The sequence below is a fragment of the Gopherus evgoodei genome, chromosome 1 (genome assembly GCF_007399415.2).
Source record: "Gopherus evgoodei ecotype Sinaloan lineage chromosome 1, rGopEvg1_v1.p, whole genome shotgun sequence".
Classification (NCBI taxonomy): Eukaryota; Metazoa; Chordata; order Testudines; family Testudinidae; genus Gopherus; species Gopherus evgoodei.
In genome coordinates this window covers 114,299,577-114,318,348 of record NC_044322.1, presented here as the reverse complement: position 1 = coordinate 114,318,348, position 18,772 = coordinate 114,299,577, and the positions used below count along the sequence as shown (strand labels likewise).

Sequence of the window (18,772 nt, the reverse complement as noted above, 5' to 3'; positions counted from 1 at the left end):
TCCACCCTATCGTGTCATGGCGATGTAGTATTGTCTGGTCTTGCAGCTTTGACAAGTTATGAGATTGCATAAATGTATTGGTGATCCCGGGAGGCATGTGGTATTTGGAAACTGTACAAGCTGTAAGTCATTTACCTTTGGGTACTTTCTATTGCCTTATTTTTCATAAAGAAACAATTTTTAAAAAGCCTTCAACCTCTGGTGACCTTGCCAGGGAAGCCCTTTGGGCTGGCTTATGCAGAGGGGATAGAGTTTTCAGAGGACAGGTATTTATTGGAGTAAGTTCTGATGGGTTCCCTCTGGGGTGCCACCTGGAACTGAGGTGCCACTGAGCCCCCCCTGACCCACCAGCCTGGGCTCCCTCTCGCACTGTGGTGCTGTGATAAGTTGCCAAGCTCTCCAAGCTTGTTCTTTCACCACCACTCACACAGGTAGGGACACACCCAGCTGCAGAACTTACAGGCTGCTGTGATCAGCTCTGTATGGCGAGGCTACAGCTAAGGAACTGCCCAGCTGCTCAAAAGCACACCCCCCTTGTGCTGCAAAGAGATCCGTACAGCATAAGCTCATGAAATTCGCACCCTCCCTCAATGTGGAGAGGAAATATACAACAGCTTTTTGCTCCAACTTATAGCTTCCACACACTGGTTTGAGATAAAGCAAAAACAAACTTATTAACTACAAAAGAGAGATTTTAAGTGATTTTAAGGGAGAGCAAACAGATCAAAGCAGGTTACCTAGCAAATATGCAATCTAAGATTAATATACTAAAGAAGTTGGATATCCGTAGTAACTTCTCACTAGACCATCCCTGACAGGTTTTTGTCCATCCTGTTCTTAAAACCTTCAGTGACAAGGATTTCACAACCTCCCTAGGTAATCTGTTGCAGTGCTTAACTCTCTGTATAATTAGAAAGTTTTTGCTAATAGCTAACCTAAGTCTCTTTTGTTGCAAACCAAGCCGCTTGCTTCTTGTCCTTCTGCAGTGGACACAGAGAGCAATTGATCACCATCCTCTTGTAACAGCCCTTAACATATTTGAAGGCTATCTGGTCCCCGCCCCCAGTCTTTGCTCTAGACTGAACATGCCCAATTCTTTCAACCTGTCTTCAAAGATCAAGTATTTAAAACCTTTTATCACATTTGTTGCACTCCTCTGGACACTGTCCTATTTGTTCATGGCTTTCTTAAAGTATGGTGCTCAAAACTGGACACAGTAATGCAGCTGAGGCCTCACCAGTGCCAGCTAACTACCTCCCCTGTCTTACATGTGACACTCCTGGTAATATACCACAGAATTACCTTTCCCTTTTTCACAACAGCATCATACCATTGACTCACATTTTAATTTGTGGTCCACTATCACCCCAGTCCCCAGTCCTTTTCAGCAGTACTACCAACTAGCCAGTTCCCATTTTATAGTTGTACATTTGATTAGTCTTTACTAAGCGAAAGACTTTGCATTTGCCTTTGCTGAATTTCATATTTGTTGATTTCAGACAAACTCTCCACTTTATCAAATTCATGTTGAATTCTAAAGTGCTTGTATCTCCTCCCAACTTGGAGACGTCTGCAGATTTTATAAACATACTGTACTCTCTACTCCATCATCCAAGTAATAAATGAAAGTATTGAATAGTACTGGACCCAGGACTGACCCTTGCGGGATACCGTGTCCCAGTTTGACAGTGAATCGTTGATAGCTACTCTTTGAGACTAGGCTTTCAACCTGTTGTGTAATTTCATCTAGACCACATTTCCCTTGTTTGCAAATCAGTAATACTGCAAGCTACAGTACTGGCAATTTTGAAGTCCCTGTGATCATGTTGTGACTGCAGTAAGCAGAGGCCAAAAACCATAATGCTACTTCACTGGCATAAAGATTTCACAGGTTACTAACTTGTAAATCTCCAAAATTAAGCCTGACTCCGATAAGGAGTTTTTAAACTATTTGTGATTTCTTTTAATTATTTAAGAAGTTCCCAGCATCCCTTTATGGAAGTTGAACTCTATTATGTCTAGCTGGTGTCTGTAGTGTCTGTCTGAATTATTTCTGTAAGCCATGCCTACTTTGTGTTCCCCTCTCAGGGCAGCCCATACTGGGAAGCCTCTGAAGCTCAGGACACACTCGCCCTGCCAGAGAAGGTAGGTAAGCCATGCCTGCTCAATGTGGCACTCTGTCCCCATCTAGTGGTGGCTAAGCCACATAAGGTCTGTCTACACAGTAGCTGGCAGTGAACCTTCTAGCTGGGATAGACGGACTAGTTTGAGTGCAGCTGGCACTAGCATGCTAACAATAGCGGTGTGGATATTGTAGCACCGGCACAGGAGCACGCTAGCCATCCAAGCTCAGACCCAACCTACCCCCTATGACTGAGCTCAGGTGGCTAGCCTGAACCTTCGCTGGTGCTGCAATGTCCACCTGCTACTTTTAGCATGCTTGTGCCAGCTCTCCTCACCTGAGTCTGCATACCTAGGCTGGGCGGCTCCCTCACAGTTAGGGTGACCAGACAGCAAGTGTGAAAAATCAGGACAGGGAGTTAGGGGTAATAGGCACCTATGTAAGGCAAAGCCCCAAATATTGGGAACTGTCCGCATAAAATCAGGACATCTGGTCACCCTACTCACAGTGGCAGCAGAGACATACCAATCACAGAGTGGCTGAGTGTGCTACAGGCTAGCCTAAGAGAATGGGGTGTATAGCTTATGCAGTAAAGGCTTGTGCATTTCACTCCTGACAGCCTAGATTCAATCCCTGCTGCTGATAACCCACTGAGGGGCATGTGTGCTGCATTTCTTGTATCTTCTCAAAGGAAAATATTGTGATACTACTACTGTCAAACATTACGGTAATTCCCTGATTCGGTCACTCTCCAGTAAAGGGCTTCGTCAGTAGTTAGATGTCAGTGTTTCACTGTTTTGAAGGGCAGTTGCTGAGCACTCTCCTTGATCCCTTACTGCATACAGTAAGGTCTGCACTGCTGGAGGTCATGCCGTGCTCCTTCTGCTAAGCCTGGTAGGAGTGTGCCTTAGGGTAAATGAGGCCAGATCACTCAGATACACAGGAATACGGCATTTGCAGTGATCATGTCTACTCAACCAGAATATACTTGCTTCTAACACCTGCAAGAAATTAAGAAATATTGAAATAGTCCCTAAAATCTGTTGCTCATCATGCAGCCTACACAAAAGAACCAAATTCTTTTTACATGAGAACACCGGGATACATCTGCTTGTAATCATCCTTCTGCAGGCAGTCAGGCCTCCTTCTGATTAAGCTGCAATGTGATTCTCCACACTTGGTCCACAGAACGCTTAGTAGAAGTTTTCAGCCAAGGGGCTGGAATTCACGAGCAATAGAATAAATGTGTCTTTCATATATTACTTCACCAGTCAGGTGGCCTCAGCATTTGGAACTCTTTTCCTCTGCTGCCCGCTCACTTCTTGCATTACTTTCAGAAGTCAAGAAATGCTTAAATAAAGAGAAACTTGTTCCGTGACAGAAAAGGTCATTTCTTCTGGCCAGGCATTTGGGAAGGAGACAGGAAGCATATTATTTTAAAGGTAAACTGATAAAATATGTGTTTGCTGTAGATATAGGAGGAAAGTAAAAAACCATGTCAGAGTTCTTTAGACAGTACTGGGAGGAAACGTTACTGTAACACCTGAGGACTGTGCTGACAACAACTACAGGTATCACAGGGGAAACAGGTTAGTCTTCAATTATCAGTACATTTGTGCAATGTAAATATTTTTCTTTGCTCACAGAAATCTAGGTTGTTGGTGTGTGTCTAAATGTCTAAAACTACTACCGCTGCAGTACAGTGAGTATTCCACTGAAGAATATTAGACATGTCGATGGTAGTAACCTTGATCATTTCTCAATATATTCTTCAATTTTAGAGAATCATCAAGAAAAGAACAATAAAATCCTTTATTTATATGAAAGCTAAGTGTTTTCTCCTATTGTAGCATGGACACACTGGGGTTGAAGTAATGCACTTTTCTAGGTTTGTTATGTTACATCCAAAAGGATGTCTTATATACTACTATACACAATGACTGGGAATGTAATTTAAACTGTTTGAAATGGAACCAGGCTTGTTTTATGTTTAATAAAAGAAAACTTCTCTTGATAGCTAAGTGTTACTATGATTCACAGAGATAAGTTGATGGCTCTGTCTGCACTATGTTTATTTATCTCAATTGATTGCCAGTTAGCTTGAGCTAGTTAACAGGTTTGGAAAGGCAAGCGTCTGCGCTCCTTAAATGTTTATTTCTGGATCCTGTACAGACAAAGTTGAAGACTTCAGCCGTGCCTGTGCTAGGAGTACTCTGCTGATACAGCTATCTCAGAGTGTCTGTACTTATGGCTTATACTGACAAACCTGAGTTTTTGCTGGTATAGCTTATTCCAACCACCCACCCCCAAGCAAAATAAATTATACCAACAAAAGTGCAGTGTTGCTGATGTAACTGAATTTACACTAGGAACTTGTGTTGGCGCAGCTGTATCGGTCGCAAATTGTACTTCTTCAGACTCCAGCTTCAGACTTCAGACATATAGTTATGCCGGCAGAAGTCAGTAGTGTAGACCTGGCCGTAAAAAGTTGGACTAATGCATTCTAGTTTGTGTTTGAAATGTAGAGGCATGTAGTTAAATGCAAAGATAAAATAGAAGCCTGGGTTAAATATTCATTTTATCAATTAAATGCTCAATTGCATTCTGATATCTACACATACAGTCTAAAGGGCCTCATTTAAATAGTGTGAACAATTTACTGCACTTATACAGTGTCATTAAAGTTTTGACACAGGAAATAATTGTCCTTATTACACCTCTATGTAGAACTTGGTCTGTTTTAATATTTTTAAGCACACACCTACTTGGTATTATGCTTTCCTTTAAAATGTGTTTAAAGAAGTCACATATTTATACAGTATATCAGTGGCAAACTTTCAGAGAGTATTGATCCACTGCATTGGAGAGTATATTAAGGAGCAATATTTTTGGAAATATTGCAAAGAAAGCAGTCTTCATCTTCTGCAGTGAGTGGGCTGCCACATATGAAATTCACAGCCAGATTTTCAAAGGCGCTCAGCACATTGGATACTGAGCTCTTGGACAATCTGATCATAAGAGTGTCAATGGGAGCTTCTAGGGACCAAACTGTTTGGAAAATCTGAGCTGAAACCCTGGCTTCATGGAAGTCAATGGCAAAATGCGGATTACCTTAAATGGGACTGGAATTTCACCCCGAGCATCTATTTGGTTATCTTGTGAGGTGAGCTCTTATGGAAATCTGGTTTTTAGTGCTAGGGAAATCTTACCATGCAGAAACAACTCTGACTCCTCTCTTTTGTTCTTTTCTTAAGTTTGGAGTGTGTGGTGAGAAAACATTATTTGCCCTTTGGCATGAGAGAAGGACATTAGCAGATCCATGTAGAAAGTGAAGGAGCAATGAGTATTAATAAGATACTGCAGTAGCAGATCTACAAGTGGTTCTCCTACAGACACTTCTGAAGTTTCAGAGAACTTTTGACATGAAATGTATTAAGTTTACTAATGGATTTCAAATGTTTATCTTTCTACAGAAAGAAGGAGGTTTAGTTTTCATTTTACATAGTCTTGCCAGCATTAGAAACCGATATTTAAATAAGTTTTCGACTATTTGAACTTTAAATTTATTTGGCAAAATGGAAGATCTTTGTTCTACACTCAATAACTGGATATGCACTAATTGACAGGATTGATTTAATGGAGCCTCCTTTAATGCCTGGTATTTTAGCCCCTTCTGACTTCTAGTCTGAAATTCAAATTAAAAGCAAAAATCAAAACCAGGGAAAGCAGCATCAGACAATGTTGGCAGGAAAGCTTTGTATCTGGGTTAGTTATCTTTCAAAAGTCTCTACTCAACTCAACATACAGTTTTATCTGTGTGTTCTTTTCATTCAAACATTTAACAGTTCAGTTATGCTTTTGTATTAGAATTCTCCCCAGCCACTTATTCCTAGGCAAAGTAGATTTTTAGCAAACATATTTAAAGACCCATCCAAAAAAATTTAGCTTAGCTTCTTTCTTCCAAAACAAGGGAATGACTAATCTAGCAGCGTGAGGTACAAGGAGAAACATTTCTCCTTGAAAAATACTAAGATTTCTTGTATAGAGGCTAAATTCTTGGGGCACTTTCACACTTTGCTAGACATGACTTATGACTGACAAAACCTAATGATATATAGAATAACTATCTGAAGGGAACTGCACTTTCATCTGATGTTTATTATTTTTAGTGCACCTATTTCATGGTCCCTCTTAAGAGCTCAAGATCCACCTGAACTTACCATCTTGCAAATTCGGTGGCAAAGCAATTTTGGTGTAATTTAGGACCACAGGACTGGAAGGGTCCTCCTAAGTCATCAAATCTGCTCCCTGATATTGCAGGCAACCATGTCATATAATCCCATTCATAAATTTTTCAAACTGCATCTTCAAACTAATTAAGTTTCTAGTCCCCACTGTTCTATTATTTGGCATCTTCAGATTTCCTTGATACCCTTCAGCATAACTTTCAGCCTGGGTGTGACAGCACAATGGCTACACTAGTCTTCTTGACTGATCTCCTAGTGATGATATGCAAAGGACAAGTGTCTACACTGATATTTTAAGTCTGTCAGCAGTCTTTGAAAGCACTGGCTACAGAGAGACGCTGAGACTTGCCAACTGTGAAAGTACAGTCTATAGTGTATTAGCACAGGAATCTGGATTTTGGCAAGGATGAACCCCTGGCAACTAAAAAAGGGACCTCAGATTAAGAACATAAGAACAGCCATACTGGATCAAACCAAAGGTCCATCTAGCCCAGTATCCTGTCTTCTTACAGTGGCCAATGCCAGGTGCCCCAGAGGGAATGAACAGAACAGGTAATCATCAAGTGATCCATCCCCTATTGCCCATTCCCAATTTCTGCCATACAGAGGCTAGGGACACCATCCTTGCTAATAGCCATAGAGTCAGACCTATGCTCCATGAATTTATCCAGTTCATTTTTAAACCCTGCTATAGTCTTGGCCTTCACAACATCCTCTGGCAAGGAGTTCCACAAGTTGACTGTGCGTTGTGTGAAAAAATACTTTCTTTTGTTTTAAACCTGCTGCCTATTAATTTCATTTGGTGGCCCCTACTTCTTGTGTTATGAGAAGGAGTAAATAACACTTCCTTATTTACTTTTTCTACACCAGTCATGATTTTTATAGTCCTCTATCATATCCCCCCTTCATCATCTCTTTTCCAAGCTGAAAAGTCCCAGTCTTATTAATCTCTCCTCATACGGAAGCTGTTCCATAACTGTAATAATTTTTGTTGCCCTTTTCTGAACCTTTTCTAATTCCAATATATCTTTTTTGCGATGGGGCAACCACATCTGCATGCAGTATTTAAGATGTGCACATACCATGGATTTATATAATGGCAATATGCTTTTTTCTGTCATACTATCTATCCCTTTCTCAATGATTCTCTCCATGACACTCATTATTCACAATATCTGAATCCAAGACTTGGTCTCAGTGGGACTGCAGCAACCTAAAATGTACTGCATTTTATTCTTTAAAATGTCTGTTTCCATAGTTAGTACTGTAACAGTTGCTGTGAGGCTCTGTGCACCTCTCAACATCAATAGGTGAAAGCTGACACTGCAGCAAGGCTGTACTTGGTTTAGGGGAAAATGTAACTTGTTTGTATCTTGTCCTCATCTTTAAGAGCTACACAACTCTACTCTTGACTCACCCACTCTTGTCCTCACATTCCTCCCCAACCTCTCTGCTCTGGCATGATGCTAGCCTTACCTGCCAGTTTGTCCTCTGCTCCTGCTTTCTTCTACAGCATCTCTTCTATATAGAAGACCGTCTATGAAACAATCTGAAAGGCCAGTGTCCTCTTCTCTTTCAGATCCCTCCTGAAGAGACACTGCTGCTGTGACCACTACAAGAAACTGGCTAATCAGTGAGGTCTAGTTTGAAGGGAAGTTGGTTTTAGCTGATAGTTTATTTTTATAAAAATAATTAGAATATTTTTAAGTTATTCAGCACAATCACATTGTGCACATAGTGAGTCTGTTTAAATGCACCATGTTTTTACTGTTGCCCTTCTCCTTTGCCTTACCTCCTAATGCTTGTCAAATTCATTCAGTGCATCTTGTCTTAAATTAAGCTCTGAGCCTGAAAACACATATAGCCAGAGACTGTAAGTTCTTCAGAACAGAGATGGGGTCTTCCTATGTGTATGTACATCACCTAGCAAAAAGAGTCTGAATTTGTATTAGGAATTAGGGCCTTTGGACACTATTAAAATACAAATAATTAAGTAAATAATAAATGCCACAATATAATTGCAATTGTTTATGCCTATATTGTTCACAGTCAGAGGTGGGTTAATATGGCAAAAAATATCTGTGAACATTCATTTCAATAAAAATGCAGACACCCTCCAATGGTATTTACCATTTCCTTTAGTTACTTTCTGCAAACATGCATATGGACAAAATGTTGTTCATTAGAGTCTGCACAGAAAGAGACAGTGTTGTGAAAACTCAGGTATATCTGCATTCGTGCGAGTGTTCATGCCAGAAGTGCTCAGTGGCCATCATGAAAACTCAGTGGTCTGGGAATTATCCAACAGAAACAATACCACGTGACTTAGGTGGTCAATAACACCACACAGATCTATTCATCCAGCTGTGAAATATGTTTGCATAAATTGTTTACTAATATTTTGGAATTCATTACTCTAAATTACTTAAACTATTCACAGATCATTTGTGAAGGAAAAGAAGAGAAATGTTTGTCTAATATTTTGTTTACAAAGAATTTGCTCAGCTCTATGAATAATAGGACAGTTTTATATGACTATGTTAACCTAAAAGATTTAAGTTTTAGTTTTATCGATCATGGCTTAATTTGTGAACATTTCCGGTTCAGCTGAGAGATGAAAGAACCCCACTATGAAAGGAGAAGAGGACTTGAAAAAGAATTTCTTAGTAGCTAATCAAATAACCAAGTAAGTGTCCCACCAGCTGTTAGTGTGCTCTTTTACTGGTTTAGCCAGCCAGAAGACTGGTCTAGAGTAGGACAGTCATCCTGCAGGTTAATTAATCACCGTCTAGGGCTGGAGCAACTTGTAGTGGCTAGTGGAGTCTACTGCAAACATTGAGAAAACAGGCTTATGGGTGGCTCTGCAACTATAACCACAGTAGTTTAATTTTTTGGCTTCTACAGGAAACGAACCTTTCCTTTCACATGATGTGGTCAGCCTGCTATGCACACAGCATCAATGACCTCCACCGTTTAAGAACCTCCAAAGCCCAGATATATTTTCATTTGGACTAGAACTGAAATTTATTCTGGCAATTTACAGAAATGCAGGAGTTGTGCATTGTTTATGATACATTTTTTTGAGAACTGTTGTTAAAATATTGATTTTTCAGAAATTTCTTTCTGCGATTTCTTTACTAAACTATATTCCCTAGAACAGGAGTTATCACCTCTTTTCTCTCTGAGCCCCCCACCCGCAACATACTATAAAAACTCCACAGCCCACCTGTGCCACAACAATTGTTTTTCTGCATATAAAAGCCAGTGCTGGGGTTAAGGAATAGCAAGCAGAGTAGCTAGCAGGGCAGTTGCCCACAGTCCCATACCACAGGGTACCTCGCAAAGCTTCATTGCCCAGGCTTCTGCTTCAGCCCTAGGTGGCAGAGCTCAAGCCAGGGGCCCTGTGTGGCAGGGCTTAGACTGTCTGCCCTAGGCCTCAGTGAGTCTAACACTGGTCCTGTTTGGCATATCCTCTGAAACTTGCTCACGGCCCCCCAAGGGGCCCCAGGCCCCTGCTTGAGAACCACTGCCCTACAACTCAAACACCCTCCTTTGGTAAAATTGCTGTTTGTTTCTTTTCTCTCTCTTTGTTCTCTATAGGATTCTTTAAGCTCTTAAATCAAGTTTACATTAGGCAAAAAATAAATTAAGACTCAGACAAAAATGTTACTATGGAAAAGCTCCACTAGACGGTTGTTATACTAATTTACTGGGTTGTTTTAATAGACATGTCTCTTTTGAAAGGACAAACTGATCTCATGCATTTCAGTATAAAATGATTTCAGTGTAAAATCCTGACTCTACTGCAATCAATGGCAAAACTCCTATAGACTTCAGTGGGGCTAGTCTCTCACCACAACCATGTAAACCCCACCAACAGAGTTCAGGGTAGCCCTATGGGAACTACAATCCCACTTGACCTTGGTGTGCTCCGAAGAGAATGAGTGCTTTGTGCGTCCACAATTTTCCTTTCACGAAAAGTAGGCTTCAAGCATTCTAACTCATTGCCACCAATTTACAAGTGATTCCCAACAGCGAGTTATATTACATGTCACATGCTGTCACAGCCTTGACATGAAAATCTTTGGTAATGAGCAAGAAAAGATTTTTTTTTAAAGTGATCATCTTTGAGAATGGGTTCCAAACCCTCTTATTACTTGAACAAAAATAATCTTACGTCACTTTGGGAGCCTCTCCTGTTCTATCATGCAATTATTGCCACACTCATGCTATTTTTATAAATTACAGTAACTCCCCACAGAGCTTATCTGTGTGTTCACTGGCTTCCATATAGCTGAACAATAGTCAGGACACAAATGGAAAACAAAGAGCCCAATGCAACCAAAGTATCATTTTCCAATAAATTACCCCAACCCTCAGTAAGACTCAGCTATTGCATATTAGACTTAAAGCTATTGCATCTTTAGTAGTAATGTATTGTGTGACAGTGTCTTTTATGAAGGACACTAGGTGACAACACAGACTAGTGGAACGACAGGATTTTTATTTTGGGAGGTTATAGGGGCTATAGGTATTGTAATAACAAGAACTGAGGGCACTGATCTCTAATGGAAGGAGTGGAGCAGATGTGAGATGCAATAAGATGATATGATATAGCAGGAAAACTAAATGTTATGCAAATCAAGATCACCAGGCCTGGAAGATGATGAAATGAGCACTAGTTTGCATAATCAAAACAAAAAAGAAAACAAGGAGTTAAGGTAATAGACTTTAGATCCTTTCACCTGTTAGTTCAAAATCAGCCCAAGGGGGTAGTAACTATAAATGATTATGATCTGCTGGATGTTTGAATGCTTATATAAAATGAGTCAATAAACTCAGTTCAGTTCTCAGAGGATATGTCTACACAGCAAGGAAAAACCCATGGCTGGCCTGTGTCAGCCCACTCAGGCTTGCAGGGCTTGGGCAGTGGGGCTGTGTAGACTTCTGGGCTCGGGTTGGAGCCCAAGCTCTGGGACCCTGCCACCCCGCATGCCCCCAGAAGCCAAAGAATGCAAGATCATGGAGATTGCCCTATTCTCTCACCCTGTAAAGATGGCACCTCTAGGTGAGACTTGAGTCTCATTGAGATGGGATGAGGAAGCTTGTGCTGCCACTGTCCATCCTGCATCTGTCAGGTGACCAGAGAACTTTCGCCTTCTAGCCTTTCAAACTAGCACTTTGCAGATAAACCACATCTAGACAAATTATTTAATTGAAAAACCAAATGGGATAACAATGATTTTCAGCATGAAGATTCCCTGCCCTTTTCATGGTCTTTCCTATGGCTGTACAACTGCAGGGTCCTCTTTATTTGTAGTGACTAGTAGCAAGAACTAATAATGGGTAAGAAGAAAAAAATGATTATTATAAAGGTTCTTAAAAGAGTTTTACTGCTAGTGTGAAGCATGGCTAACATTTAATCTGGCATGTTAAAAAAATAATATTTTACTGATGCTTTTAGATTATTCAGTAAACAAGAAAAAATATAATGGGTCAGTTTCTGTATGCAGTTCAAGTCTAGCCTGCAAATGCCCAACAGAGAATTCCCTTTCTGAAGGGGACCAGCCTGCTGATGCAAGTGGGTCAGAACTGGACCAGCCTACAGAATCAGGGAGTAGAGCTGGCTGGAAAATTTTAGTGGACCCTTTTTTTTTCCCAACAGAAAATGCCATTTTCATCAGAACACATTGGAATACTATGTCAATTTCTACAGCAACTCATATGGGGAAAAACTGAAATGAAAACTTTTGGAACATTTTTGTTTAGGAAATTTTGAAATTTTGTTTTGACATTTTGAAATCTTGTTTCAAAAATTTTTAAAATATATTTTATGACATGACAGTGCATATTATGCACTGCTACTAGTGATGTGTCACAAGATGAGATAGTATAATAATTGAAATAGTCTCTTTTTTTGTTTTTTATTTTTAAAATCATTAAGGGCAACTTCTACTTAGCTTAGATCAGAGTGTTGTGTATGTGTGTGTGGGTGTGTGGTAATGAAGCATTTTGACACCTTCACACAATTTTTATGCTCCTAGTGATATTTTGAAATGAAATTTCTGAAATCTGAAGCAAAAATTTGAAATTCCCGCTCCCATTTCCCCCAAACCAACATTTTTCAGAAATGTTGGTTTGTGGAAAATTTCATAAATATTTTGTTTTGATCCCAGATCAGAATGAAAAGAAGCTTCAACATGTCAACATTTCCCACTAACTGGAAATTCTGAGTTTTGATCAGTTTCCCCTACTGGTTATGGTCCCCACCCCGCATCTCCCCAGAGAATCTTGCCAAACGGCAGCAAAGAGCTGACAGCTGAGCCAGTTTGTTTGAGTTACACTTCTGTAGTGTAATATTTTGCAAGTTTTATCGAAATATGTCATTGTCCTGCTGGGATTTAGCTTTGGGAGCATGTGGCTCCATGGTATTACTCTTTTATGTTTTAAGTGATATATGCACAAAAATGTATGTAAGATTGAGTCCAGAATTAACAAGGCAGGCAAAAATCTTCTTTCATGGTTTCATACTATGCATCCGTTCAGTCTTGTACAGCCAGGTTAGTAAACTCTACATTGAACTTGCTGGGATCTAAGCATAACCTGGTGCAGTGGGATTTCCTGCTGCAAGATTAAAGATGTCATGATCTTTTATGTGGCAGCAGTAAGGAGGAAAAACTACAAAAAGTGCAATCTTCTGGAAACAAAATATACTGTAAATCAGAAACATAGACTACAGTCTAACATCAAAGCAAAAAAAAGGCACAGGCTTCTAACAGAGAGATTTAGGGTGGGCAGTTATGAGACTAGCATTTATAGATTTAAAACAGGACCAATAAATATGGCACCAAAGCAATTCAAGAGAAGTACAAGGTCAAATGGGATAATGTCAGAAAGACATGTGCTATATCTTAACAGTCAGAATCTCAGCACTAGAGCTAGGGCTGGTAGCATCATGTATTGCTCAGGTTGCCCAGCCCTGCTCTCTATAAATTCCTGTTTTCAGTTACTTATAATTTTGCCAAACTTTAAACATTTAGGCTTAAATTTTCCATGCTGAGTATATGTCTCAGGCTGAATTTTATGGGAAATTTCAGCCAAAACAATTCTGCCATTTCTGAGAATGAGTCTTGGGGAAAATATGTTGTTTGGCCTATGTTAAAAATTCTGGCAACATTTTCTTGGTCAACATTTTCTTGCTCTGGAACAGGGATTGGAAATATGGCTGGTGGGGTGGACGGTCTTCATGTCAGGGATGTGCCTTTAGCCATCCCTGTGAAAATTTGCCTAAATTTAGCCAAGTTATAATCCTTTGAAAAATCACAGTTTGTACATATGCAGTAGAAACTTGCTAGAACTTTGTAGGTAAAATCTGTAAAATGGGACCAGTATCACCCCTCAAACCCCAGGAGTGTTGTATAGATAAAATAATTGTTTGCGAAGCACTCAGATACAATTGTAATGACCCACATAGAAAAGCCCAGGAGGAAGTTAATAATTACATCTTCAAAGTGAGGTCTGAACTATATATAAGCCATGGAGCCACACACTGAACCAGGAGAAAACAAAACATTAAATAGCTGCTCATTAATGCACACCATCCATCCTGTACACTGAATGGGGCAGAGGTCCTGGGGGAAGAATAGTATCTGCTCATGTAATTAAAGACTGTCATAATGCATATACATGGGAGGGTCAAATTAAGGTTGCACAGGCAACCTTAATTCTGGCATTTCTTAACTTTTGAGGGTATGTTGCGTGTGTAAAGGGTGGAAAATGTTGAAATGGGAGACAAAAATAGCTCAGAAAGGAGGACTTAGAAAATTGTGTGGAAGCAGCCTGAATAGAAGAAAGAGAGCAATGAATGAGTAAGTCTTTGGAAACAATCATTCTGCAGTGAAATGACATATTCAAAAGCTGCTGCATTCTTCCCAGCCCCATCTCCTCACCTGTTAAATCTGGCTCATGAACCTGCTATATTTGCTTGAGGTTTATGTAACATACATTTGATGTAGTGGAGGAGGGGGAGCAATGCTCAGAGGTTGAATGTATTTGTATCCTCTTATGGTGTGTTAGCTAATGAAGGGAAGCAGTTGTGGCCAGATAATGCTGCCGAACTAATATGCTTTCCACTGTGCTTTAATATAACAGCAAGACTGTTCCTTTCATAAGTAGGACAACACAGTACCAGGAATTAACAGAACAGACGTAGAGGGACAAATAAGTGAATAAGCATCAGTTTGTAGCTGACAAGCTCAGACAAAAGAAGTTTCAAAAAATCATCAGCAGTGGCAAAGCAGAGAAAATCACCCTAATCACTGTATAATCACTAAGAAAATTGCTTAGAAAGTTGACAGTCGCCAATGCTGAATGATGACTATGGACAGAAAAATAATACACTGGCAAATGGGACATTGCAGAAGAAACGCTGTTGATCTTGCCTGTTGTGAACTGAACTGTGGAATAAGGTCAACAAATCTCATGGTTAGTGATAAGTGGCAAGGCCGCGATGCATAGTTTATACAGAAACTGACTTTCCCCAAGGCTGGGGTGTTTGGATCTGAGATTTGTTTTAATCCCATTTCTATAAGGAAAATATCTGTAGGAGCAGAGAAGCAAATAGTATAAAAGTCAAGATGTTTTGGAAGTAATTGACTGATCACTGAAATGTTCTTGCTGTTTCTGTTTGGAAGAAAAATGTGACTCCTGTAGTTTTCTTGGAACTAGCTGCAGAAAGCAATTTGGAATGCCAGGGGCACTTAACCTAAGACTAGCTCCGGGAGCAATATAGTTGGGATATTATGTAAAAATCCTTATCAGCAGAAAACAATGATTGCATGGTATTGGGGCACTTGGCTGTGCTGCCAAGTTCCTGATCAAATGAGGTCATTAAAAATCCCCTGGTGGTTTTTTACAAGAAGAAAAGTGTTATCTCCTGGAATTCTGGCCAAATTCCAATTTGTCTACTAAATTATTGTTGCCAAATATTGTGATTTTTATCTTAAATCTCATGATATTTGCTGCTTTTCTTAACCCCCCAGCTTCTGGAGTCATGTGATTGTATGAGACTCTCAGCTTACATTTAAAAAAAAAAAGATAAGTTTCTAGCCCTCATAGTTGTGGAGAAAAGCATGAAATCATGAGTTCTAAAGGCTCCAAAACCAGAAGGCAAATAAAATGATTCATTTTTTTAAAAATCTCATTATTATGCCAAATATTATGATTTTTAAGGTTCTGATTTTTGAGTGCTTTGGAGTTGGCAATGCTGAAATTATCTCTTCAATTTTAGCTGAATGTAACATACATAATTCTCTGTTTAATAGCTGTGGTGTTCCACACCAAAGGCTCCTGCATTCCTGTGGCATTCAGCATTCTTTTGTACCTAATATATATAAAATATAAAATTACAAACAGACTACTGAAAGCATATATATATATATATATATACACACAAACACACTCCAACAGAGCATTTAGTGTAAGGGCCTGCTCTGTAAAGGTATTTAGGTGCCTAAAGATATAGAGATACCCTAGTGGAATTTTCAAAAATGCCTCTGCTCCTAACTCTCTCTGGGCACTTAGGTATTTTGGAAGATCTCACTTGGTCAGGGGTTGGCAACCTTTCAGAAGCGATGTGCCGAGTCTTCATGTATACACTCTAATTTAAGGTTTCGTTTGCCAGTAATACATTTGAACGCTTTTTAGAAGGTCTCTCTATAAGTCTATAATATATAACCAAACTACTGTTATATGTAAAGTAAACAAGGTTTTCAAATTTTTCAGAAGCTTTATTTAAAATTAAATTAAAATTCAGATCTTATTAGTTTAGTGTGATCCTTGCCCTTGCTTTTCCTTGCTGAGTTTTCCAATGTCTAGTGGCATGTATTTGGATACTTTAAGCTTCACACAGACTTCTGAGTTATAAGTTGATAACCCGCTGGCAGGAGGTCAGCGACTGGAACCCCAGATCAGCAGCTGAGGTGAGTGGAGCTGGCGGCTTGTAGGGCTGAGTGGGGCCGGAAGCCTGGACCCTGTCTGGCAGGGGGCCTGTGCTGGAACTCCAACTGGAAGCAAGGTGAGTGGGGCTGTGGAGGGGACCCTGGCTGGCAGGGGGCCAGCAGCCAGAACCCCAGAGCAGCGGCGGGCTGAGTGGCTCAGCCCGCTGCTGTTCTGGGGTTTCAGCTGCCGGCTCCTGCCAGCTGGGGTCTCAGCCTGCTGCCAGCCTGGGGTTCCTTCCTCAAGGCCAGCAGTGGGTGCTGAGTGGGACCCCAGTTGGCAAGGAGCCAGCAGTGGGAACCCCAGAGTGGTGGCGGGCTGAGCTGCTCAACCCGCCGCCCCTCTGAGGTTTCCACCACGGGTTCCTGCCAGCTGGGGTCTCAGCCCACTGCCAGCCTGAGGTACTGTCTCCCAGGCCAGCCGCGGGTGCTGAGTGGGACTGGCAGCGGGACCCCAGCTGGCAAGGGGCCAGCAATGGGAATCCCAGAGTGGCAGCGGGCTGAGCGGCTCAGCCCGCCCCGCAAGCCATCAAAAATCAGCCCACGTGCCATATGTTGCTGACCCCCGCACTAAGTGTTTCTTTGTATTTTTAGGTGCCTAAATACCTTCACAAGGCTGTTTGGGACAGATATTTAGAAATTTAGTCCCATTCACCTAAACAGGCATGTCCATTGATGTCATAACATAGGTAATAATTTTAGGTGGTAGGTGAAGTTTCTCCTGTATGTTATATGGCTAAAATAACACTGCCCCTTTGGCCCAATGAGATAGCAAATATTTGGTGCCTTACAGCGTTGTTTCCATTAGGATGAGAAATTGATGATCCAAGTCAGGTTCCTTCTTGGTACAATCTTGTTTATTTACAAAGCAGCAGCAAACAGTTTCGTTGCTCGGGAATCCCCACACTCTGTCTCTGCCCCCTCACAGGTTCATGGACACAACTGCTTCTCGGGGCTTTCTAGTGGATTTTTCCTGGCTTTAATCCACAGGCTGCAGCACACACAGCCCTTGTGTTTGCAATCAGGGAAACTCCTCAGCCCAAGTGTTACAGCTCTGATGTGCCATTTGCCTTGGAAGTCCCTCCAAGCTGTCTCTACGGCAGAAAGGGGCTAAACTGCACTTTCCATTGTGGCTGAAAGAGAGCTTGCTCATCAATTGACTTGAACTAGGTCTGCAATTATCTTTGGATCAGAGACTCACCTCATGGCAGCCATCAGCATCTTTCAGCATAACAGTTTAGTGTTACTGTTCTGTTAGCTTGGCTGTAGGAGATATCAGTGATAAAATCCATTAACCAACTAGCTATTGGCCAAACCAGAAATCCAAGAGAGTCTCTCTCAGCAACTCCTTGTATCTGTGAGCTACAACAGAAACTTGGCTTCTGACTGGCTGTCTCAGTATTCCTCCAGTACCAATCTCCATAGTACTATATGTAGGCACATAAAAGCCACCACCTCTAGGGCTAAGACATACACCAACCTCACCTCTGCCAGTGGCCATTGCTGTTGTTGCTAACAAAGAGACTGCTGGGAAACATTGCAGTATCAAATAGTACTCACAGTGCCTGCTTTCATATGTTGTGTGAACTAGAAAAAAGAACACTGGGGGATATCTTGGCCATGGAGATGTTAATAAAGAGAGGCACTCGTTTGAATATTTACACAAATGCTAGTGCATTGTAGAGTCCTGATGATGCAGTGTGCACCAGCTCAGCTGAAAAATTACCTCCTGCTGCAATTGACACATGACAGGGAGGATGACAATATGTCAGACCCTTAAAAAAACCAGACTGGAGTGGGAAGAAGAGAGTAAACAATTGCCAAGAAAAGGGCATTGCTCATCTCCTTTCACCATCGTTTTTGAAAGAGCATGTGGCAATATAGTTTCAATTACTTTGTTAGATTTATATTAAAAATGGCTGTCCCCTGAAAAAGTGGCAAAATATTGTGCTCAGTCAAACCTTGAGCATTCTGTCCTGGAAGAGCAATGATTTTGCACAATAACCTTGAACTTGAGTGAGTATATTCTCTGAGTTAAACAAGATAGCATTTGAGCCAGACAGCTTCTTGAACTACAGTAATATATTTAAAACCTTTTGTATTTGTATTCCCCTGGACTTCCAGGGATATATGGCATAGCAACACCAAACATCATACCAAGCTCTTTGTGTGCCTGTCTGCCTGCTGCTTGTTTACAAATTATTTACTGAACCAAATAATGCCCTGACTTCCCTTTAGCAATATGACAATGTCTGTTAATATTTGTTACTTTCATTCTTACATCATTTGTCTTCATAACTTCATGTACTTTCTGCATATCTATATGCATCATTTGTCTGTATAGTCTTAGCCATACACTGCACCTATTCATTTGAATTAAAATTGAATGGGTTTAAGAAAAGACATGT

General features: G+C 40.7%; 1 protein-coding gene across 5 annotated transcripts in view; it reads left to right on the top strand.

Annotated features, from left to right (window-relative positions):
• ECRG4 (ECRG4 augurin precursor) overlaps nt 1-18,772 on the top strand; it is a 79,254-nt gene that overhangs the window by 49,603 nt on the left and 10,879 nt on the right. The window contains exon 1 of one of the 5 annotated variants that reach the window (XM_030569626.1): nt 3,347-3,564. The exons of 3 other annotated variants lie outside the window; for them this stretch is intronic. The gene's annotated coding sequence lies outside the window, so the exon portion shown is untranslated. Of the gene's footprint in view, nt 1-3,346; nt 3,565-3,589; nt 3,712-18,772 lie in introns of those variants that run through there. One more of the 5 variants, XM_030569633.1, reaches the window with a different exon arrangement.